The 16,584-nt window shown below is 56.2% G+C and overlaps 54 non-coding genes across 54 annotated transcripts; all 54 read right to left on the bottom strand.

Moving 5' to 3' along the window:
* Positions 1 to 63: 63 nt before the first annotated feature.
* Positions 64 to 182, bottom strand: LOC132801298 (5S ribosomal RNA). Its single transcript, XR_009636414.1, has one exon. It is a non-coding gene; the product is annotated as a 5S ribosomal RNA (ribosomal RNA).
* A 188-nt stretch (positions 183 to 370) lies between these two features.
* Positions 371 to 489, bottom strand: LOC132802137 (5S ribosomal RNA). The gene has a single exon (XR_009637261.1). It is a non-coding gene; the product is annotated as a 5S ribosomal RNA (ribosomal RNA).
* A 191-nt stretch (positions 490 to 680) lies between these two features.
* LOC132801437 (5S ribosomal RNA) lies at positions 681 to 799 on the bottom strand. Its single transcript, XR_009636553.1, has one exon. It is a non-coding gene; the product is annotated as a 5S ribosomal RNA (ribosomal RNA).
* A 187-nt stretch (positions 800 to 986) lies between these two features.
* Positions 987 to 1,105, bottom strand: LOC132801299 (5S ribosomal RNA). The gene has a single exon (XR_009636415.1). It is a non-coding gene; the product is annotated as a 5S ribosomal RNA (ribosomal RNA).
* A 190-nt stretch (positions 1,106 to 1,295) lies between these two features.
* LOC132801447 (5S ribosomal RNA) lies at positions 1,296 to 1,414 on the bottom strand. Its single transcript, XR_009636563.1, has one exon. It is a non-coding gene; the product is annotated as a 5S ribosomal RNA (ribosomal RNA).
* Positions 1,415 to 1,601: 187 nt separating this feature from the next.
* LOC132801426 (5S ribosomal RNA) lies at positions 1,602 to 1,720 on the bottom strand. The gene has a single exon (XR_009636542.1). It is a non-coding gene; the product is annotated as a 5S ribosomal RNA (ribosomal RNA).
* Positions 1,721 to 1,906: 186 nt separating this feature from the next.
* On the bottom strand, positions 1,907 to 2,025 carry LOC132801427 (5S ribosomal RNA). Its single transcript, XR_009636543.1, has one exon. It is a non-coding gene; the product is annotated as a 5S ribosomal RNA (ribosomal RNA).
* Positions 2,026 to 2,211: 186 nt separating this feature from the next.
* Positions 2,212 to 2,330, bottom strand: LOC132801536 (5S ribosomal RNA). The gene has a single exon (XR_009636652.1). It is a non-coding gene; the product is annotated as a 5S ribosomal RNA (ribosomal RNA).
* A 189-nt stretch (positions 2,331 to 2,519) lies between these two features.
* LOC132801438 (5S ribosomal RNA) lies at positions 2,520 to 2,638 on the bottom strand. The gene has a single exon (XR_009636554.1). It is a non-coding gene; the product is annotated as a 5S ribosomal RNA (ribosomal RNA).
* A 187-nt stretch (positions 2,639 to 2,825) lies between these two features.
* On the bottom strand, positions 2,826 to 2,944 carry LOC132801300 (5S ribosomal RNA). The gene has a single exon (XR_009636416.1). It is a non-coding gene; the product is annotated as a 5S ribosomal RNA (ribosomal RNA).
* Positions 2,945 to 3,105: 161 nt separating this feature from the next.
* LOC132801790 (5S ribosomal RNA) lies at positions 3,106 to 3,224 on the bottom strand. Its single transcript, XR_009636911.1, has one exon. It is a non-coding gene; the product is annotated as a 5S ribosomal RNA (ribosomal RNA).
* A 188-nt stretch (positions 3,225 to 3,412) lies between these two features.
* Positions 3,413 to 3,531, bottom strand: LOC132801565 (5S ribosomal RNA). The gene has a single exon (XR_009636682.1). It is a non-coding gene; the product is annotated as a 5S ribosomal RNA (ribosomal RNA).
* A 189-nt stretch (positions 3,532 to 3,720) lies between these two features.
* LOC132801225 (5S ribosomal RNA) lies at positions 3,721 to 3,839 on the bottom strand. Its single transcript, XR_009636341.1, has one exon. It is a non-coding gene; the product is annotated as a 5S ribosomal RNA (ribosomal RNA).
* Positions 3,840 to 4,027: 188 nt separating this feature from the next.
* On the bottom strand, positions 4,028 to 4,146 carry LOC132801967 (5S ribosomal RNA). The gene has a single exon (XR_009637088.1). It is a non-coding gene; the product is annotated as a 5S ribosomal RNA (ribosomal RNA).
* Positions 4,147 to 4,336: 190 nt separating this feature from the next.
* Positions 4,337 to 4,455, bottom strand: LOC132801440 (5S ribosomal RNA). Its single transcript, XR_009636556.1, has one exon. It is a non-coding gene; the product is annotated as a 5S ribosomal RNA (ribosomal RNA).
* Positions 4,456 to 4,643: 188 nt separating this feature from the next.
* Positions 4,644 to 4,762, bottom strand: LOC132801882 (5S ribosomal RNA). The gene has a single exon (XR_009637003.1). It is a non-coding gene; the product is annotated as a 5S ribosomal RNA (ribosomal RNA).
* A 189-nt stretch (positions 4,763 to 4,951) lies between these two features.
* On the bottom strand, positions 4,952 to 5,070 carry LOC132800931 (5S ribosomal RNA). The gene has a single exon (XR_009636047.1). It is a non-coding gene; the product is annotated as a 5S ribosomal RNA (ribosomal RNA).
* Positions 5,071 to 5,258: 188 nt separating this feature from the next.
* LOC132801566 (5S ribosomal RNA) lies at positions 5,259 to 5,377 on the bottom strand. Its single transcript, XR_009636683.1, has one exon. It is a non-coding gene; the product is annotated as a 5S ribosomal RNA (ribosomal RNA).
* Positions 5,378 to 5,565: 188 nt separating this feature from the next.
* LOC132801226 (5S ribosomal RNA) lies at positions 5,566 to 5,684 on the bottom strand. The gene has a single exon (XR_009636342.1). It is a non-coding gene; the product is annotated as a 5S ribosomal RNA (ribosomal RNA).
* Positions 5,685 to 5,872: 188 nt separating this feature from the next.
* Positions 5,873 to 5,991, bottom strand: LOC132801968 (5S ribosomal RNA). The gene has a single exon (XR_009637089.1). It is a non-coding gene; the product is annotated as a 5S ribosomal RNA (ribosomal RNA).
* A 190-nt stretch (positions 5,992 to 6,181) lies between these two features.
* On the bottom strand, positions 6,182 to 6,300 carry LOC132800932 (5S ribosomal RNA). The gene has a single exon (XR_009636048.1). It is a non-coding gene; the product is annotated as a 5S ribosomal RNA (ribosomal RNA).
* Positions 6,301 to 6,488: 188 nt separating this feature from the next.
* LOC132801301 (5S ribosomal RNA) lies at positions 6,489 to 6,607 on the bottom strand. Its single transcript, XR_009636417.1, has one exon. It is a non-coding gene; the product is annotated as a 5S ribosomal RNA (ribosomal RNA).
* A 190-nt stretch (positions 6,608 to 6,797) lies between these two features.
* On the bottom strand, positions 6,798 to 6,916 carry LOC132800933 (5S ribosomal RNA). Its single transcript, XR_009636049.1, has one exon. It is a non-coding gene; the product is annotated as a 5S ribosomal RNA (ribosomal RNA).
* Positions 6,917 to 7,105: 189 nt separating this feature from the next.
* LOC132800934 (5S ribosomal RNA) lies at positions 7,106 to 7,224 on the bottom strand. The gene has a single exon (XR_009636050.1). It is a non-coding gene; the product is annotated as a 5S ribosomal RNA (ribosomal RNA).
* Positions 7,225 to 7,414: 190 nt separating this feature from the next.
* On the bottom strand, positions 7,415 to 7,533 carry LOC132800935 (5S ribosomal RNA). Its single transcript, XR_009636051.1, has one exon. It is a non-coding gene; the product is annotated as a 5S ribosomal RNA (ribosomal RNA).
* A 188-nt stretch (positions 7,534 to 7,721) lies between these two features.
* Positions 7,722 to 7,840, bottom strand: LOC132801227 (5S ribosomal RNA). The gene has a single exon (XR_009636343.1). It is a non-coding gene; the product is annotated as a 5S ribosomal RNA (ribosomal RNA).
* A 188-nt stretch (positions 7,841 to 8,028) lies between these two features.
* Positions 8,029 to 8,147, bottom strand: LOC132801969 (5S ribosomal RNA). Its single transcript, XR_009637090.1, has one exon. It is a non-coding gene; the product is annotated as a 5S ribosomal RNA (ribosomal RNA).
* Positions 8,148 to 8,337: 190 nt separating this feature from the next.
* Positions 8,338 to 8,456, bottom strand: LOC132801441 (5S ribosomal RNA). Its single transcript, XR_009636557.1, has one exon. It is a non-coding gene; the product is annotated as a 5S ribosomal RNA (ribosomal RNA).
* A 188-nt stretch (positions 8,457 to 8,644) lies between these two features.
* Positions 8,645 to 8,763, bottom strand: LOC132801883 (5S ribosomal RNA). The gene has a single exon (XR_009637004.1). It is a non-coding gene; the product is annotated as a 5S ribosomal RNA (ribosomal RNA).
* Positions 8,764 to 8,952: 189 nt separating this feature from the next.
* Positions 8,953 to 9,071, bottom strand: LOC132800936 (5S ribosomal RNA). Its single transcript, XR_009636052.1, has one exon. It is a non-coding gene; the product is annotated as a 5S ribosomal RNA (ribosomal RNA).
* Positions 9,072 to 9,259: 188 nt separating this feature from the next.
* Positions 9,260 to 9,378, bottom strand: LOC132801567 (5S ribosomal RNA). The gene has a single exon (XR_009636684.1). It is a non-coding gene; the product is annotated as a 5S ribosomal RNA (ribosomal RNA).
* Positions 9,379 to 9,566: 188 nt separating this feature from the next.
* On the bottom strand, positions 9,567 to 9,685 carry LOC132801228 (5S ribosomal RNA). The gene has a single exon (XR_009636344.1). It is a non-coding gene; the product is annotated as a 5S ribosomal RNA (ribosomal RNA).
* Positions 9,686 to 9,874: 189 nt separating this feature from the next.
* LOC132801970 (5S ribosomal RNA) lies at positions 9,875 to 9,993 on the bottom strand. Its single transcript, XR_009637091.1, has one exon. It is a non-coding gene; the product is annotated as a 5S ribosomal RNA (ribosomal RNA).
* Positions 9,994 to 10,183: 190 nt separating this feature from the next.
* LOC132800937 (5S ribosomal RNA) lies at positions 10,184 to 10,302 on the bottom strand. Its single transcript, XR_009636053.1, has one exon. It is a non-coding gene; the product is annotated as a 5S ribosomal RNA (ribosomal RNA).
* Positions 10,303 to 10,490: 188 nt separating this feature from the next.
* Positions 10,491 to 10,609, bottom strand: LOC132801302 (5S ribosomal RNA). The gene has a single exon (XR_009636418.1). It is a non-coding gene; the product is annotated as a 5S ribosomal RNA (ribosomal RNA).
* A 190-nt stretch (positions 10,610 to 10,799) lies between these two features.
* Positions 10,800 to 10,918, bottom strand: LOC132800938 (5S ribosomal RNA). Its single transcript, XR_009636054.1, has one exon. It is a non-coding gene; the product is annotated as a 5S ribosomal RNA (ribosomal RNA).
* Positions 10,919 to 11,107: 189 nt separating this feature from the next.
* On the bottom strand, positions 11,108 to 11,226 carry LOC132800940 (5S ribosomal RNA). Its single transcript, XR_009636056.1, has one exon. It is a non-coding gene; the product is annotated as a 5S ribosomal RNA (ribosomal RNA).
* A 188-nt stretch (positions 11,227 to 11,414) lies between these two features.
* Positions 11,415 to 11,533, bottom strand: LOC132800941 (5S ribosomal RNA). Its single transcript, XR_009636057.1, has one exon. It is a non-coding gene; the product is annotated as a 5S ribosomal RNA (ribosomal RNA).
* Positions 11,534 to 11,722: 189 nt separating this feature from the next.
* LOC132801545 (5S ribosomal RNA) lies at positions 11,723 to 11,841 on the bottom strand. Its single transcript, XR_009636661.1, has one exon. It is a non-coding gene; the product is annotated as a 5S ribosomal RNA (ribosomal RNA).
* A 189-nt stretch (positions 11,842 to 12,030) lies between these two features.
* On the bottom strand, positions 12,031 to 12,149 carry LOC132801568 (5S ribosomal RNA). The gene has a single exon (XR_009636685.1). It is a non-coding gene; the product is annotated as a 5S ribosomal RNA (ribosomal RNA).
* A 188-nt stretch (positions 12,150 to 12,337) lies between these two features.
* LOC132801971 (5S ribosomal RNA) lies at positions 12,338 to 12,456 on the bottom strand. The gene has a single exon (XR_009637092.1). It is a non-coding gene; the product is annotated as a 5S ribosomal RNA (ribosomal RNA).
* Positions 12,457 to 12,646: 190 nt separating this feature from the next.
* Positions 12,647 to 12,765, bottom strand: LOC132800942 (5S ribosomal RNA). The gene has a single exon (XR_009636058.1). It is a non-coding gene; the product is annotated as a 5S ribosomal RNA (ribosomal RNA).
* Positions 12,766 to 12,952: 187 nt separating this feature from the next.
* LOC132801303 (5S ribosomal RNA) lies at positions 12,953 to 13,071 on the bottom strand. Its single transcript, XR_009636419.1, has one exon. It is a non-coding gene; the product is annotated as a 5S ribosomal RNA (ribosomal RNA).
* Positions 13,072 to 13,261: 190 nt separating this feature from the next.
* On the bottom strand, positions 13,262 to 13,380 carry LOC132800943 (5S ribosomal RNA). Its single transcript, XR_009636059.1, has one exon. It is a non-coding gene; the product is annotated as a 5S ribosomal RNA (ribosomal RNA).
* Positions 13,381 to 13,569: 189 nt separating this feature from the next.
* LOC132800944 (5S ribosomal RNA) lies at positions 13,570 to 13,688 on the bottom strand. The gene has a single exon (XR_009636060.1). It is a non-coding gene; the product is annotated as a 5S ribosomal RNA (ribosomal RNA).
* Positions 13,689 to 13,876: 188 nt separating this feature from the next.
* Positions 13,877 to 13,995, bottom strand: LOC132800945 (5S ribosomal RNA). The gene has a single exon (XR_009636061.1). It is a non-coding gene; the product is annotated as a 5S ribosomal RNA (ribosomal RNA).
* A 189-nt stretch (positions 13,996 to 14,184) lies between these two features.
* LOC132801546 (5S ribosomal RNA) lies at positions 14,185 to 14,303 on the bottom strand. Its single transcript, XR_009636662.1, has one exon. It is a non-coding gene; the product is annotated as a 5S ribosomal RNA (ribosomal RNA).
* A 189-nt stretch (positions 14,304 to 14,492) lies between these two features.
* LOC132801569 (5S ribosomal RNA) lies at positions 14,493 to 14,611 on the bottom strand. Its single transcript, XR_009636686.1, has one exon. It is a non-coding gene; the product is annotated as a 5S ribosomal RNA (ribosomal RNA).
* Positions 14,612 to 14,801: 190 nt separating this feature from the next.
* On the bottom strand, positions 14,802 to 14,920 carry LOC132801325 (5S ribosomal RNA). Its single transcript, XR_009636441.1, has one exon. It is a non-coding gene; the product is annotated as a 5S ribosomal RNA (ribosomal RNA).
* A 188-nt stretch (positions 14,921 to 15,108) lies between these two features.
* LOC132800946 (5S ribosomal RNA) lies at positions 15,109 to 15,227 on the bottom strand. The gene has a single exon (XR_009636062.1). It is a non-coding gene; the product is annotated as a 5S ribosomal RNA (ribosomal RNA).
* A 188-nt stretch (positions 15,228 to 15,415) lies between these two features.
* On the bottom strand, positions 15,416 to 15,534 carry LOC132801547 (5S ribosomal RNA). Its single transcript, XR_009636663.1, has one exon. It is a non-coding gene; the product is annotated as a 5S ribosomal RNA (ribosomal RNA).
* A 187-nt stretch (positions 15,535 to 15,721) lies between these two features.
* On the bottom strand, positions 15,722 to 15,840 carry LOC132801304 (5S ribosomal RNA). Its single transcript, XR_009636420.1, has one exon. It is a non-coding gene; the product is annotated as a 5S ribosomal RNA (ribosomal RNA).
* A 191-nt stretch (positions 15,841 to 16,031) lies between these two features.
* On the bottom strand, positions 16,032 to 16,150 carry LOC132801802 (5S ribosomal RNA). The gene has a single exon (XR_009636923.1). It is a non-coding gene; the product is annotated as a 5S ribosomal RNA (ribosomal RNA).
* Positions 16,151 to 16,338: 188 nt separating this feature from the next.
* LOC132801590 (5S ribosomal RNA) lies at positions 16,339 to 16,457 on the bottom strand. The gene has a single exon (XR_009636710.1). It is a non-coding gene; the product is annotated as a 5S ribosomal RNA (ribosomal RNA).
* Positions 16,458 to 16,584: the final 127 nt, after the last annotated feature.

The raw sequence follows: 16,584 nt of genomic DNA on the forward strand, positions 1-16,584 counted from the left end.
CCGGGATAAAAGGGAAACTCCGAGGGTGAAAGGCGCGGGGAAAGAGAGGAAAAAAAAAAAAAATGGGTGCAACACGAGGACTTCCCAGGAGGTCACCCATCCTAGTACTACTCTCGCCCAAGCACGCTTAACTTCGGAGTTCTGATGGGATCCGGTGCATTAGTGCTGGTATGATCGCACCCGACATGGTGATGCTAAAGAATGGATATAAGGAAAAGAAGCAGCGCAGCAGGTCCGCAGGCGTTCGGCGCGATCCGGGCAGCGGCATCGACGCACCGGCCCACCGAGCGAGTTCCCTCGGTCGGGCCGGGAGAAAAGGGAAACTCCGAGGGTGAAAGGCGCGGGGAAAGAGAGGAAAAAAAAAAAAAAAAGGGTGCAACACGAGGACTTCGCAGGAGGTCACCCATCCTAGTACTACTCTCGCCCAAGCACGCTTTACTTCGGAGTTCTGATGGGATCCGTTGCATTAGTGCTGGTATGATCGCACCCGACATGGTGATGCTAAAGAATGGATATAAGGAAAAGAAGCAGCGCAGCAGGTCCGCATGCGTTCGGCGCGATCCGGGCAGCGGCATCGACGCACCGTCCCACCGAGCGAGTTCCCTCGGTCGGGCCGGGATAAAAGGGAAACTCCGAGGGTGAAAGGCGCGGGGAAAGAGAGGAAAAAAAAAAAAAAAAAAGGGGTGCAACACGAGGACTTCCCAGGAGGTCACCCATCCTAGTACTACTCTCGCCCAAGCACGCTTAACTTCGGAGTTCTGATGGGATCCAGTGCATTAGTGCTGGTATGATCGCACCCGACATGGTGATGCTAAAGAACGGATATAAGGAAAAGAAGCAGCGCAGCAGGTCCGCAGGCGTTCGGCGCGATCCGGGGAGCGGCATCGACGCACCGGCCCACCGAGCGAGTTCCCTCGGTCGGGCCGGGAGAAAAGGGAAACTCCGAGGGTGAAAGGCGCGGGGAAAGAGAGGAAAAAAAAAAAAAATGGGTGCAACACGAGGACTTCCCAGGAGGTCACCCATCCTAGTACTACTCTCGCCCAAGCACGCTTAACTTCGGAGTTCTGATGGGATCCGGTGCATTAGTGCTGGTATGATCGCACCCGACATGGTGATGCTAAAGAATGGATATAAGGAAAAGAAGCAGCGCAGCAGGTCCGCATGCGTTCGGCGCGATCCGGGCAGCGGCATCGACGCACCGTCCCACCGAGCGAGTTCCCTCGGTCGGGCCGGGATAAAAGGGAAACTCCGAGGGTGAAAGGCGCGGGGAATGAGAGGAAAAAAAAAAAAAAAAAGGGGTGCAACACGAGGACTTCCCAGGAGGTCACCCATCCTAGTACTACTCTCGCCCAAGCACGCTTAACTTCGGAGTTCTGATGGGATCCGGTGCATTAGTGCTGGTATTATCGCACCCGACATGGTGATGCTAAAGAATGGATATAAGGAAAAGAAGCAGCGCAGCAGGTCCGCAGGCGTTCGGCGCGATCCGGGCAGCGGCATCGACGCACCGGCCCACCGAGCGAGTTCCCTCGGTCGGGCCGGGAGAAAAGGGAAACTCCGAGGGTGAAAGGCGCGGGGAAAGAGAGGAAAAAAAAAAAAAAGGGGTGCAACACGAGGACTTCCCAGGAGGTAACCCATCCTAGTACTACTCTCGCCCAAGCACGCTTAACTTCGGAGTTCTGATGGGATCCGGTGCATTAGTGCTGGTATGATCGCACCCGACATGGTGATGCTAAAGAATGGATATAAGGAAAAGAAGCAGCGCAGCAGGTCCGCAGGCGTTCGGCGCGATCCGGGCAGCGGCATCGACGCACCGGCCCACCGAGCGAGTTCCCTCGGTCGGGCCGGGAGAAAAGGGAAACTCCGAGGGTGAAAGGCGCGGGGAAAGAGAGGAAAAAAAAAAAAAGGGGTGCAACACGAGGACTTCCCAGGAGGTAACCCATCCTAGTACTACTCTCGCCCAAGCACGCTTAACTTCGGAGTTCTGATGGGATCCGGTGCATTAGTGCTGGTATGATCGCACCCGACATGGTGATGCTAAAGAATGGATATAAGGAAAAGAAGCAGCGCAGCAGGTCCGCAGGCGTTCGGCGCGATCCGGGCAGCGGCATCGACGCACCGGCCCACCGAGCGAGTTCCCTCGGTCGGGCCGGGAGAAAAGGGAAACTCCGAGGGTGAAAGGCGCGGGGAAAGAGAGGAAAAAAAAAAAAAAGGGTGCAACACGAGGACTTCCCAGGAGGTCACCCATCCTAGTACTACTCTCGCCCAAGCACGCTTTACTTCGGAGTTCTGATGGGATCCGGTGCATTAGTGCTGGTATGATCGCACCCGACATGGTGATGCTAAAGAATGGATATAAGGAAAAGAAGCAGCGCAGCAGGTCCGCATGCGTTCGGCGCGATCCGGGCAGCGGCATCGACGCACCGTCCCACCGAGCGAGTTCCCTCGGTCGGGCCGGGATAAAAGGGAAACTCCGAGGGTGAAAGGCGCGGGGAAAGAGAGGAAAAAAAAAAAAAAAAGGGGTGCAACACGAGGACTTCCCAGGAGGTCACCCATCCTAGTACTACTCTCGCCCAAGCACGCTTAACTTCGGAGTTCTGATGGGATCCAGTGCATTAGTGCTGGTATGATCGCACCCGACATGGTGATGCTAAAGAACGGATATAAGGAAAAGAAGCAGCGCAGCAGGTCCGCAGGCGTTCGGCGCGATCCGGGCAGCGGCATCGACGCACCGGCCCACCGAGCGAGTTCCCTCGGTCGGGCCGGGAGAAAAGGGAAACTCCGAGGGTGAAAGGCGCGGGGAAAGAGAGGAAAAAAAAAAAAAATGGGTGCAACACGAGGACTTCCCAGGAGGTCACCCATCCTAGTACTACTCTCGCCCAAGCACGCTTAACTTCGGAGTTCTGATGGGATCCGGTGCATTAGTGCTGGTATGATCGCACCCGACATGGTGATGCTAAAGAATGGATATAAGGAAAAGAAGCAGCGCAGCAGGTCCGCATGCGTTCGGCGCGATCCGGGCGAGTTCCCTCGGTCGGGCCGGGAGAAAAGGGAAACTCCGAGGGTGAACGGCGCGGGGAAAGAGAGGAAAAAAAAAAAAAAAAAGGGGTGCAACACGAGGACTCCCCAGGAGGTCACCCATCCTAGTACTACTCTCGCCCAAGCACGCTTAACTTCGGAGTTCTGATGGGATCCGGTGCATTAGTGCTGGTATGATCGCACCCGACATGGTGATGCTAAAGAATGGATATAAGGAAAAGAAGCAGCGCAGCAGGTCCGCAGGCGTTCGGCGCGATCCGGGCAGCGGCATCGACGCACCGGCCCACCGAGCGAGTTCCCTCGGTCGGGCCGGGAGAAAAGGGAAACTCCGAGGGTGAAAGGCGCGGGGAAAGAGAGGAAAAAAAAAAAAAAAGGGGTACAACACGAGGACTTCCCAGGAGGTCACCCATCCTAGTACTACTCTCGCCCAAGCACGCTTAACTTCGGAGTTCTGATGGGATCCGGTGCATTAGTGCTGGTATGATCGCACCCGACATGGTGATGCTAAAGAATGGATATAAGGAAAAGAAGCAGCGCAGCACGTCCGCATGCGTTCGGCGCGATCCGGGCAGCGGCATCGACGCACCGTCCCACCGAGCGAGTTCCCTCGGTCGGGCCGGGATAAAAGGGAAACTCCGAGGGTGAAAGGCGCGGGGAAAGAGAGGAAAAAAAAAAAAAAAAAGGGTGCAACACGAGGACTTCCCAGGAGGTCACCCATCCTAGTACTACTCTCGCCCAAGCACGCTTAACTTCGGAGTTCTGATGGGATCCGGTGCATTAGTGCTGGTATGATCGCACCCGACATGGTGATGCTAAAGAATGGATATAAGGAAAAGAAGCAGCGCAGCAGGTCCGCAGGCGTTCGGCGCGATCCGGGCAGCGGCATCGACGCACCGGCCCACCGAGCGAGTTCCCTCGGTCGGGCCGGGAGAAAAGGGAAACTCCGAGGGTGAAAGGCGCGGGGAAAGAGAGGAAAAAAAAAAAAAAAAGGGTGCAACACGAGGACTTCCCAGGAGGTCACCCATCCTAGTACTACTCTTGCCCAAGCACGCTTTACTTCGGAGTTCTGATGGGATCCGGTGCATTAGTGCTGGTATGATCGCACCCGACATGGTGATGCTAAAGAATGGATATAAGGAAAAGAAGCAGCGCAGCAGGTCCGCATGCGTTCGGCGCGATCCGGGCAGCGGCATCGACGCACCGTCCCACCGAGCGAGTTCCCTCGGTCGGGCCGGGATAAAAGGGAAACTCCGAGGGTGAAAGGCGCGGGGAAAGAGAGGAAAAAAAAAAAAAAAAAGGGGTGCAACACGAGGACTTCCCAGGAGGTCACCCATCCTAGTACTACTCTCGCCCAAGCACGCTTAACTTCGGAGTTCTGATGGGATCCAGTGCATTAGTGCTGGTATGATCGCACCCGACATGGTGATGCTAAAGAATGGATATAAGGAAAAGAAGCAGCGCAGCAGGTCCGCAGGCGTTCGGCGCGATCCGGGCAGCGGCATCGACGCACCGGCCCACCGAGCGAGTTCCCTCGGTCGGGCCGGGAGAAAAGGGAAACTCCGAGGGTGAAAGGCGCGGGGAAAGAGAGGAAAAAAAAAAAAAAAGGGGTGCAACACGAGGACTTCCCAGGAGGTAACCCATCCTAGTACTACTCTCGCCCAAGCATGCTTAACTTCGGAGTTCTGATGGGATCCGGTGCATTAGTGCTGGTATGATCGCACCCGACATGGTGATGCTAAAGAATGGATATAAGGAAAAGAAGCAGCGCAGCAGGTCCGCAGGCGTTCGGCGCGATCCGGGCAGCGGCATCGACGCACCGGCCCACCGAGCGAGTTCCCTCGGTCGGGCCGGGAGAAAAGGGAAACTCCGAGGGTGAAAGGCGCGGGGAAAGAGAGGAAAAAAAAAAAAAAAAGGGGTGCAACACGAGGACTTCCCAGGAGGTCACCCATCCTAGTACTACTCTCGCCCAAGCACGCTTAACTTCGGAGTTCTGATGGGATCCGGTGCATTAGTGCTGGTATGATCGCACCCGACATGGTGATGCTAAAGAATGGATATAAGGAAAAGAAGCAGCGCAGCAGGTCCGCAGGCGTTCGGCGCGATCCGGGCAGCGGCATCGACGTACCGGCCCACCGAGCGAGTTCCCTCGGTCGGGCCGGGAGAAAAGGGAAACTCCGAGGGTGAAAGGCGCGGGGAAAGAGAGGAAAAAAAAAAAAAAAGGGGTACAACACGAGGACTTCCCAGGAGGTCACCCATCCTAGTACTACTCTCGCCCAAGCACGCTTAACTTCGGAGTTCTGATGGGATCCGGTGCATTAGTGCTGGTATGATCGCACCCGACATGGTGATGCTAAAGAATGGATATAAGGAAAAGAAGCAGCGCAGCAGGTCCGCATGCGTTCGGCGCGATCCGGGCAGCGGCATCGACGCACCGTCCCACCGAGCGAGTTCCCTCGGTCGGGCCGGGATAAAAGGGAAACTCCGAGGGTGAAAGGCGCGGGGAAAGAGAGGAAAAAAAAAAAAAAAAGGGTGCAACACGAGGACTTCCCAGGAGGTCACCCATCCTAGTACTACTCTCGCCCAAGCACGCTTAACTTCGGAGTTCTGATGGGATCCGGTGCATTAGTGCTGGTATGATCGCACCCGACATGGTGATGCTAAAGAATGGATATAAGGAAAAGAAGCAGCGCAGCAGGTCCGCAGGCGTTCGGCGCGATCCGGGCAGCGGCATCGACGCACCGGCCCACCGAGCGAGTTCCCTCGGTCGGGCCGGGAGAAAAGGGAAACTCCGAGGGTGAAAGGCGCGGGGAAAGAGAGGAAAAAAAAAAAAAAAAGGGTGCAACACGAGGACTTCCCAGGAGGTCACCCATCCTAGTACTACTCTTGCCCAAGCACGCTTTACTTCGGAGTTCTGATGGGATCCGGTGCATTAGTGCTGGTATGATCGCACCCGACATGGTGATGCTAAAGAATGGATATAAGGAAAAGAAGCAGCGCAGCAGGTCCGCATGCGTTCGGCGCGATCCGGGCAGCGGCATCGACGCACCGTCCCACCGAGCGAGTTCCCTCGGTCGGGCCGGGATAAAAGGGAAACTCCGAGGGTGAAAGGCGCGGGGAAAGAGAGGAAAAAAAAAAAAAAAAAGGGGTGCAACACGAGGACTTCCCAGGAGGTCACCCATCCTAGTACTACTCTCGCCCAAGCACGCTTAACTTCGGAGTTCTGATGGGATCCGGTGCATTAGTGCTGGTATGATCGCACCCGACATGGTGATGCTAAAGAATGGATATAAGGAAAAGAAGCAGCGCAGCAGGTCCGCAGGCGTTCGGCGCGATCCGGGCAGCGGCATCGACGCACCGGCCCACCGAGCGAGTTCCCTCGGTCGGGCCGGGAGAAAAGGGAAACTCCGAGGGTGAAAGGCGCGGGGAAAGAGAGGAAAAAAAAAAAAAAATGGGTGCAACACGAGGACTTCCCAGGAGGTCACCCATCCTAGTACTACTCTCGCCCAAGCACGCTTAACTTCGGAGTTCTGATGGGATCCGGTGCATTAGTGCTGGTATGATCGCACCCGACATGGTGATGCTAAAGAATGGATATAAGGAAAAGAAGCAGCGCAGCAGGTCCGCATGCGTTCGGCGCGATCCGGGCAGCGGCATCGACGCACCGTCCCACCGAGCGAGTTCCCTCGGTCGGGCCGGGATAAAAGGGAAACTCCGAGGGTGAAAGGCGCGGGGAAAGAGAGGAAAAAAAAAAAAAAAAAGGGGTGCAACACGAGGACTTCCCAGGAGGTCACCCATCCTAGTACTACTCTCGCCCAAGCACGCTTAACTTCGGAGTTCTGATGGGATCCGGTGCATTAGTGCTGGTATGATCGCACCCGACATGGTGATGCTAAAGAATGGATATAAGGAAAAGAAGCAGCGCAGCAGGTCCGCAGGCGTTCGGCGCGATCCGGGCAGCGGCATCGACGCACCGGCCCACCGAGCGAGTTCCCTCGGTCGGGCCGGGAGAAAAGGGAAACTCCGAGGGTGAAAGGCGCGGGGAAAGAGAGGAAAAAAAAAAAAAAAAGGGGTGCAACACGAGGACTTCCCAGGAGGTCACCCATCCTAGTACTACTCTCGCCCAAGCACGCTTAACTTCGGAGTTCTGATGGGATCCGGTGCATTAGTGCTGGTATGATCGCACCCGACATGGTGATGCTAAAGAATGGATATAAGGAAAAGAAGCAGCGCAGCAGGTCCGCAGGCGTTCGGCGCGATCCGGGCAGCGGCATCGACGCACCGGCCCACCGAGCGAGTTCCCTCGGTCGGGCCGGGATAAAAGGGAAACTCCGAGGGTGAAAGGCGCGGGGAAAGAGAGGAAAAAAAAAAAAAAAAAGGGGTGCAACACGAGGACTTCCCAGGAGGTCACCCATCCTAGTACTACTCTCGCCCAAGCACGCTTAACTTCGGAGTTCTGATGGGATCCGGTGCATTAGTGCTGGTATGATCGCACCCGACATGGTGATGCTAAAGAATGGATATAAGGAAAAGAAGCAGCGCAGCACGTCCGCATGCGTTCGGCGCGATCCGGGCAGCGGCATCGACGCACCGTCCCACCGAGCGAGTTCCCTCGGTCGGGCCGGGATAAAAGGGAAACTCCGAGGGTGAAAGGCGCGGGGAAAGAGAGGAAAAAAAAAAAAAAAAGGGTGCAACACGAGGACTTCCCAGGAGGTCACCCATCCTAGTACTACTCTCGCCCAAGCACGCTTAACTTCGGAGTTCTGATGGGATCCGGTGCATTAGTGCTGGTATGATCGCACCCGACATGGTGATGCTAAAGAATGGATATAAGGAAAAGAAGCAGCGCAGCAGGTCCGCAGGCGTTCGGCGCGATCCGGGCAGCGGCATCGACGCACCGGCCCACCGAGCGAGTTCCCTCGGTCGGGCCGGGAGAAAAGGGAAACTCCGAGGGTGAAAGGCGCGGGGAAAGAGAGGAAAAAAAAAAAAAAAAGGGTGCAACACGAGGACTTCCCAGGAGGTCACCCATCCTAGTACTACTCTTGCCCAAGCACGCTTTACTTCGGAGTTCTGATGGGATCCGGTGCATTAGTGCTGGTATGATCGCACCCGACATGGTGATGCTAAAGAATGGATATAAGGAAAAGAAGCAGCGCAGCAGGTCCGCATGCGTTCGGCGCGATCCGGGCAGCGGCATCGACGCACCGTCCCACCGAGCGAGTTCCCTCGGTCGGGCCGGGATAAAAGGGAAACTCCGAGGGTGAAAGGCGCGGGGAAAGAGAGGAAAAAAAAAAAAAAAAAGGGGTGCAACACGAGGACTTCCCAGGAGGTCACCCATCCTAGTACTACTCTCGCCCAAGCACGCTTAACTTCGGAGTTCTGATGGGATCCAGTGCATTAGTGCTGGTATGATCGCACCCGACATGGTGATGCTAAAGAATGGATATAAGGAAAAGAAGCAGCGCAGCAGGTCCGCAGGCGTTCGGCGCGATCCGGGCAGCGGCATCGACGCACCGGCCCACCGAGCGAGTTCCCTCGGTCGGGCCGGGAGAAAAGGGAAACTCCGAGGGTGAAAGGCGCGGGGAAAGAGAGGAAAAAAAAAAAAAAAGGGGTGCAACACGAGGACTTCCCAGGAGGTAACCCATCCTAGTACTACTCTCGCCCAAGCATGCTTAACTTCGGAGTTCTGATGGGATCCGGTGCATTAGTGCTGGTATGATCGCACCCGACATGGTGATGCTAAAGAATGGATATAAGGAAAAGAAGCAGCGCAGCAGGTCCGCAGGCGTTCGGCGCGATCCGGGCAGCGGCATCGACGCACCGGCCCACCGAGCGAGTTCCCTCGGTCGGGCCGGGAGAAAAGGGAAACTCCGAGGGTGAAAGGCGCGGGGAAAGAGAGGAAAAAAAAAAAAAAAAGGGGTGCAACACGAGGACTTCCCAGGAGGTCACCCATCCTAGTACTACTCTCGCCCAAGCACGCTTAACTTCGGAGTTCTGATGGGATCCGGTGCATTAGTGCTGGTATGATCGCACCCGACATGGTGATGCTAAAGAATGGATATAAGGAAAAGAAGCAGCGCAGCAGGTCCGCAGGCGTTCGGCGCGATCCGGGCAGCGGCATCGACGTACCGGCCCACCGAGCGAGTTCCCTCGGTCGGGCCGGGAGAAAAGGGAAACTCCGAGGGTGAAAGGCGCGGGGAAAGAGAGGAAAAAAAAAAAAAAAGGGGTACAACACGAGGACTTCCCAGGAGGTCACCCATCCTAGTACTACTCTCGCCCAAGCACGCTTAACTTCGGAGTTCTGATGGGATCCGGTGCATTAGTGCTGGTATGATCGCACCCGACATGGTGATGCTAAAGAATGGATATAAGGAAAAGAAGCAGCGCAGCAGGTCCGCATGCGTTCGGCGCGATCCGGGCAGCGGCATCGACGCACCGTCCCACCGAGCGAGTTCCCTCGGTCGGGCCGGGATAAAAGGGAAACTCCGAGGGTGAAAGGCGCGGGGAAAGAGAGGAAAAAAAAAAAAAAAAGGGTGCAACACGAGGACTTCCCAGGAGGTCACCCATCCTAGTACTACTCTCGCCCAAGCACGCTTAACTTCGGAGTTCTGATGGGATCCGGTGCATTAGTGCTGGTATGATCGCACCCGACATGGTGATGCTAAAGAATGGATATAAGGAAAAGAAGCAGCGCAGCAGGTCCGCAGGCGTTCGGCGCGATCCGGGCAGCGGCATCGACGCACCGGCCCACCGAGCGAGTTCCCTCGGTCGGGCCGGGAGAAAAGGGAAACTCCGAGGGTGAAAGGCGCGGGGAAAGAGAGGAAAAAAAAAAAAAAAAAGGGTGCAACACGAGGACTTCCCAGGAGGTCACCCATCCTAGTACTACTCTTGCCCAAGCACGCTTTACTTCGGAGTTCTGATGGGATCCGGTGCATTAGTGCTGGTATGATCGCACCCGACATGGTGATGCTAAAGAATGGATATAAGGAAAAGAAGCAGCGCAGCAGGTCCGCATGCGTTCGGCGCGATCCGGGCAGCGGCATCGACGCACCGTCCCACCGAGCGAGTTCCCTCGGTCGGGCCGGGATAAAAGGGAAACTCCGAGGGTGAAAGGCGCGGGGAAAGAGAGGAAAAAAAAAAAAAAAAAGGGGTGCAACACGAGGACTTCCCAGGAGGTCACCCATCCTAGTACTACTCTCGCCCAAGCACGCTTAACTTCGGAGTTCTGATGGGATCCGGTGCATTAGTGCTGGTATGATCGCACCCGACATGGTGATGCTAAAGAATGGATATAAGGAAAAGAAGCAGCGCAGCAGGTCCGCAGGCGTTCGGCGCGATCCGGGCAGCGGCATCGACGCACCGGCCCACCGAGCGAGTTCCCTCGGTCGGGCCGGGAGAAAAGGGAAACTCCGAGGGTGAAAGGCGCGGGGAAAGAGAGGAAAAAAAAAAAAAAATGGGTGCAACACGAGGACTTCCCAGGAGGTCACCCATCCTAGTACTACTCTCGCCCAAGCACGCTTAACTTCGGAGTTCTGATGGGATCCGGTGCATTAGTGCTGGTATGATCGCACCCGACATGGTGATGCTAAAGAATGGATATAAGGAAAAGAAGCAGCGCAGCAGGTCCGCATGCGTTCGGCGCGATCCGGGCAGCGGCATCGACGCACCGTCCCACCGAGCGAGTTCCCTCGGTCGGGCCGGGATAAAAGGGAAACTCCGAGGGTGAAAGGCGCGGGGAAAGAGAGGAAAAAAAAAAAAAAAAAGGGGTGCAACACGAGGACTTCCCAGGAGGTCACCCATCCTAGTACTACTCTCGCCCAAGCACGCTTAACTTCGGAGTTCTGATGGGATCCGGTGCATTAGTGCTGGTATGATCGCACCCGACATGGTGATGCTAAAGAATGGATATAAGGAAAAGAAGCAGCGCAGCAGGTCCGCAGGCGTTCGGCGCGATCCGGGCAGCGGCATCGACGCACCGGCCCACCGAGCGAGTTCCCTCGGTCGGGCCGGGAGAAAAGGGAAACTCCGAGGGTGAAAGGCGCGGGGAAAGAGAGGAAAAAAAAAAAAAAAAGGGGTGCAACACGAGGACTTCCCAGGAGGTCACCCATCCTAGTACTACTCTCGCCCAAGCACGCTTAACTTCGGAGTTCTGATGGGATCCGGTGCATTAGTGCTGGTATGATCGCACCCGACATGGTGATGCTAAAGAATGGATATAAGGAAAAGAAGCAGCGCAGCAGGTCCGCAGGCGTTCGGCGCGATCCGGGCAGCGGCATCGACGCACCGGCCCACCGAGCGAGTTCCCTCGGTCGGGCCGGGAGAAAAGGGAAACTCCGAGGGTGAAAGGCGCGGGGAAAGAGAGGAAAAAAAAAAAAAAAGGGGTGCAACACGAGGACTTCCCAGGAGGTCACCCATCCTAGTACTACTCTCGCCCAAGCACGCTTAACTTCGGAGTTCTGATGGGATCCGGTGCATTAGTGCTGGTATGATCGCACCCGACATGGTGATGCTAAAGAATGGATATAAGGAAAAGAAGCAGCGCAGCAGGTCCGCAGGCGTTCGGCGCGATCCGGGCAGCGGCATCGACGCACCGGCCCACCGAGCGAGTTCCCTCGGTCGGGCCGGGAGAAAAGGGAAACTCCGAGGGTGAAAGGCGCGGGGAAAGAGAGGAAAAAAAAAAAAAAAAGGGGTGCAACACGAGGACTTCCCAGGAGATCACCCATCCTAGTACTACTCTCGCCCAAGCACGCTTAACTTCGGAGTTCTGATGGGATCCGGTGCATTAGTGCTGGTATGATCGCACCCGACATGGTGATGCTAAAGAATGGATATAAGGAAAAGAAGCAGCGCAGCAGGTCCGCAGGCGTTCGGCACGATCCGGGCAGCGGCATCGACGCACCGGCCCACCGAGCGTGTTCCCTCGGTCGGGCCGGGAGAAAAGGGAAACTCCGAGGGTGAAAGGCGTGGGGAAAGAGAGGAAAAAAAAAAAAAAAAGGGGTACAACACGAGGACTTCCCAGGAGGTCACCCATCCTAGTACTACTCTCGCCCAAGCACGCTTAACTTCGGAGTTCTGATGGGATCCGGTGCATTAGTGCTGGTATGATCGCACCCGACATGGTGATGCTAAAGAATGGATATAAGGAAAAGAAGCAGCGCAGCAGGTCCGCAGGCGTTCGGCGCGATCCGGGCAGCGGCATCGACGCACCGGCCCACCGAGCGAGTTCCCTCGGTCGGGCCGGGAGAAAAGGGAAACTCCGAGGGTGAAAGGCGCGGGGAAAGAGAGGAAAAAAAAAAAAAAAAGGGTGCAACACGAGGACTTCCCAGGAGGTCACCCATCCTAGTACTACTCTTGCCCAAGCACGCTTTACTTCGGAGTTCTGATGGGATCCGGTGCATTAGTGCTGGTATGATCGCACCCGACATGGTGATGCTAAAGAATGGATATAAGGAAAAGAAGCAGCGCAGCAGGTCCGCATGCGTTCGGCGCGATCCGGGCAGCGGCATCGACGCACCGTCCCACCGAGCGAGTTCCCTCGGTCGGGCCGGGATAAAAGGGAAACTCCGAGGGTGAAAGGCGCGGGGAAAGAGAGGAAAAAAAAAAAAAAAAAGGGGTGCAACACGAGGACTTCCCAGGAGGTCACCCATCCTAGTACTACTCTCGCCCAAGCACGCTTAACTTCGGAGTTCTGATGGGATCCGGTGCATTAGTGCTGGTATGATCGCACCCGACATGGTGATGCTAAAGAATGGATATAAGGAAAAGAAGCAGCGCAGCAGGTCCGCAGGCGTTCGGCGCGATCCGGGCAGCGGCATCGACGCACCGGCCCACCGAGCGAGTTCCCTCGGTCGGGCCGGGAGAAAAGGGAAACTCCGAGGGTGAAAGGCGCGGGGAAAGAGAGGAAAAAAAAAAAAAATGGGTGCAACACGAGGACTTCCCAGGAGGTCACCCATCCTAGTACTACTCTCGCCCAAGCACGCTTAACTTCGGAGTTCTGATGGGATCCGGTGCATTAGTGCTGGTATGATCGCACCCGACATGGTGATGCTAAAGAATGGATATAAGGAAAAGAAGCAGCGCAGCAGGTCCGCATGCGTTCGGCGCGATCCGGGCAGCGGCATCGACGCACCGTCCCACCGAGCGAGTTCCCTCGGTCGGGCCGGGATAAAAGGGAAACTCCGAGGGTGAAAGGCGCGGGGAAAGAGAGGAAAAAAAAAAAAAAAAAGGGGTGCAACACGAGGACTTCCCAGGAGGTCACCCATCCTAGTACTACTCTCGCCCAAGCACGCTTAACTTCGGAGTTCTGATGGGATCCGGTGCATTAGTGCTGGTATGATCGCACCCGACATGGTGATGCTAAAGAATGGATATAAGGAAAAGAAGCAGCGCAGCAGGTCCGCAGGCGTTCGGCGCGATCCGGGCAGCGGCATCGACGCACCGGCCCACCGAGCGAGTTCCCTCGGTCGGGCCGGGAGAAAAGGGAAACTCCGAGGGTGAAAGGCGCGGGGAAAGAGAGGAAAAAAAAAAAAAAAAGGGGTGCAACACGAGGACTTCCCAGGAGGTCACCCATCCTAGTACTACTCTCGCCCAAGCACGCTTAACTTCGGAGTTCTGATGGGATCCGGTGCATTAGTGCTGGTATGATCGCACCCGACATGGTGATGCTAAAGAATGGATATAAGGAAAAGAAGCAGCGCAGCAGGTCCGCAGGCGTTCGGCGCGATCCGGGCAGCGGCATCGACGCACCGGCCCACCGAGCGAGTTCCCTCGGTCGGGCCGGGAGAAAAGGGAAACTCCGAGGGTGAAAGGCGCGGGGAAAGAGAGGAAAAAAAAAAAAAAAGGGGTGCAACACGAGGACTTCCCAGGAGGTCACCCATCCTAGTACTACTCTCGCCCAAGCACGCTTAACTTCGGAGTTCTGATGGGATCCGGTGCATTAGTGCTGGTATGATCGCACCCGACATGGTGATGCTAAAGAATGGATATAAGGAAAAGAAGCAGCGCAGCAGGTCCGCAGGCGTTCGGCGCGATCCGGGCAGCGGCATCGACGCACCGGCCCACCGAGCGAGTTCCCTCGGTCGGGCCGGGAGAAAAGGGAAACTCCGAGGGTGAAAGGCGCGGGGAAAGAGAGGAAAAAAAAAAAAAAAAGGGGTGCAACACGAGGACTTCCCAGGAGATCACCCATCCTAGTACTACTCTCGCCCAAGCACGCTTAACTTCGGAGTTCTGATGGGATCCGGTGCATTAGTGCTGGTATGATCGCACCCGACATGGTGATGCTAAAGAATGGATATAAGGAAAAGAAGCAGCGCAGCAGGTCCGCAGGCGTTCGGCACGATCCGGGCAGCGGCATCGACGCACCGGCCCACCGAGCGTGTTCCCTCGGTCGGGCCGGGAGAAAAGGGAAACTCCGAGGGTGAAAGGCGCGGGGAAAGAGAGGAAAAAAAAAAAAAAAAGGGGTACAACACGAGGACTTCCCAGGAGGTCACCCATCCTAGTACTACTCTCGCCCAAGCACGCTTAACTTCGGAGTTCTGATGGGATCCGGTGCATTAGTGCTGGTATGATCGCACCCGACATGGTGATGCTAAAGAATGGATATAAGGAAAAGAAGCAGCGCAGCAGGTCCGCATGCGTTCGGCGCGATCCGGGCAGCGGCATCGACGCACCGTCCCACCGAGCGAGTTCCCTCGGTCGGGCCGGGATAAAAGGGAAACTCCGAGGGTGAAAGGCGCGGGGAAAGAGAGGAAAAAAAAAAAAAAAAAGGGGTGCAACACGAGGACTTCCCAGGAGGTCACCCATCCTAGTACTATTCTCGCCCAAGCACGCTTAACTTCGGAGTTCTGATGGGATCCGGTGCATTAGTGCTGGTATGATCGCACCCGACATGGTGATGCTAAAGAATGGATATAAGGAAAAGAAGCAGCGCAGCAGGTCCGCAGGCGTTCGGCGCGATCCGGGCAGCGGCATCGACGCACCGGCCCACCGAGCGAGTTCCCTCGGTCGGGCCGGGAGAAAAGGGAAACTCCGAGGGTGAAAGGCGCGGGGAAAGAGAGGAAAAAAAAAAAAAAAGGGGTGCAACACGAGGACTTCCCAGGAGGTCACCCATCCTAGTACTACTCTCGCCCAAGCACGCTTAACTTCGGAGTTCTGATGGGATCCGGTGCATTAGTGCTGGTATGATCGCACCCGACATGGTGATGCTAAAGAATGGATATAAGGAAAAGAAGCAGCGCAGCAGGTCCGCAGGCGTTCGGCGCGATCCGGGCAGCGGCATCGACGCACCGGCCCACCGAGCGAGTTCCCTCGGTCGGGCCGGGAGAAAAGGGAAACTCCGAGGGTGAAAGGCGCGGGGAAAGAGAGGAAAAAAAAAAAAAAAGGGGTGCAACACGAGGACTTCCCAGGAGATCACCCATCCTAGTACTACTCTCGCCCAAGCACGCTTAACTTCGGAGTTCTGATGGGATCCGGTGCATTAGTGCTGGTATGATCGCACCCGACATGGTGATGCTAAAGAATGGATATAAGGAAAAGAAGCAGCGCAGCAGGTCCGCAGGCGTTCGGCGCGATCCGGGCAGCGGCATCGACGCACCGGCCCACCGAGCGAGTTCCCTCGGTCGGGCCGGGAGAAAAGGGAAACTCCGAGGGTGAAAGGCGCGGGGAAAGAGAGGAAAAAAAAAAAAAATGGGTGCAACACGAGGACTTCCCAGGAGGTCACCCATCCTAGTACTACTCTCGCCCAAGCACGCTTAACTTCGGAGTTCTGATGGGATCCGGTGCATTAGTGCTGGTATGATCGCACCCGACATGGTGATGCTAAAGAATGGATATAAGGAAAAGAAGCAGCGCAGCAGGTCCGCATGCGTTTCTGCGCGATCCGGGCAGCGGCATCGACGCACCGTCCCACCGAGCGAGTTCCCTCGGTCGGGCCGGGATAAAAGGGAAACTCCGAGGGTGAAAGGCGCGGGGAAAGAGAGGAAAAAAAAAAAAAAAAAGGGGTGCAACACGAGGACTTCCAAGGAGGTCACCCATCCTAGTACTACTCTCGCCCAAGCACGCTTAACTTCGGAGTTCTGATGGGATCCGGTGCATTAGTGCTGGTATAATCGCACCCGACATGGTGATGCTAAAGAATGGATATAAGGAAAAGAAGCAGCGCAGCAGGTCCGCAGGCGTTCGGCGCGATCCGGGCAGCGGCATCGACGCACCGACCCACCGAGCGAGTTCCCTCGGTCGGGCCGGGAGAAAAGGGAAACTCCGAGGGTGAAAGGCGCGGGGAAAGAGAGGAAAAAAAAAAAAAAAGGGGTGCAACACGAGGACTTCCCAGGAGGTCACCCATCCTAGTACTACTCTCGCCCAAGCACGCTTAACTTCGGAGTTCTGATGGGATCCGATGCATTAGTGCTGGTATGATCGCACCCGACATGGTGATGCTAAAGAATGGATATAAGGAAAAGAAGCAGCGCAGCAGGTCCGCAGGCGTTCGGCGCGATCCGGGCAGCGGCATCGACGCACCGGCCCACCGAGCGAGTTCCCTCGGTCGGGCCG

This window comes from Ziziphus jujuba, chromosome 2 (assembly GCF_031755915.1).
Source record: "Ziziphus jujuba cultivar Dongzao chromosome 2, ASM3175591v1".
In the NCBI taxonomy this organism is placed as follows: domain Eukaryota; kingdom Viridiplantae; phylum Streptophyta; class Magnoliopsida; order Rosales; family Rhamnaceae; genus Ziziphus; species Ziziphus jujuba.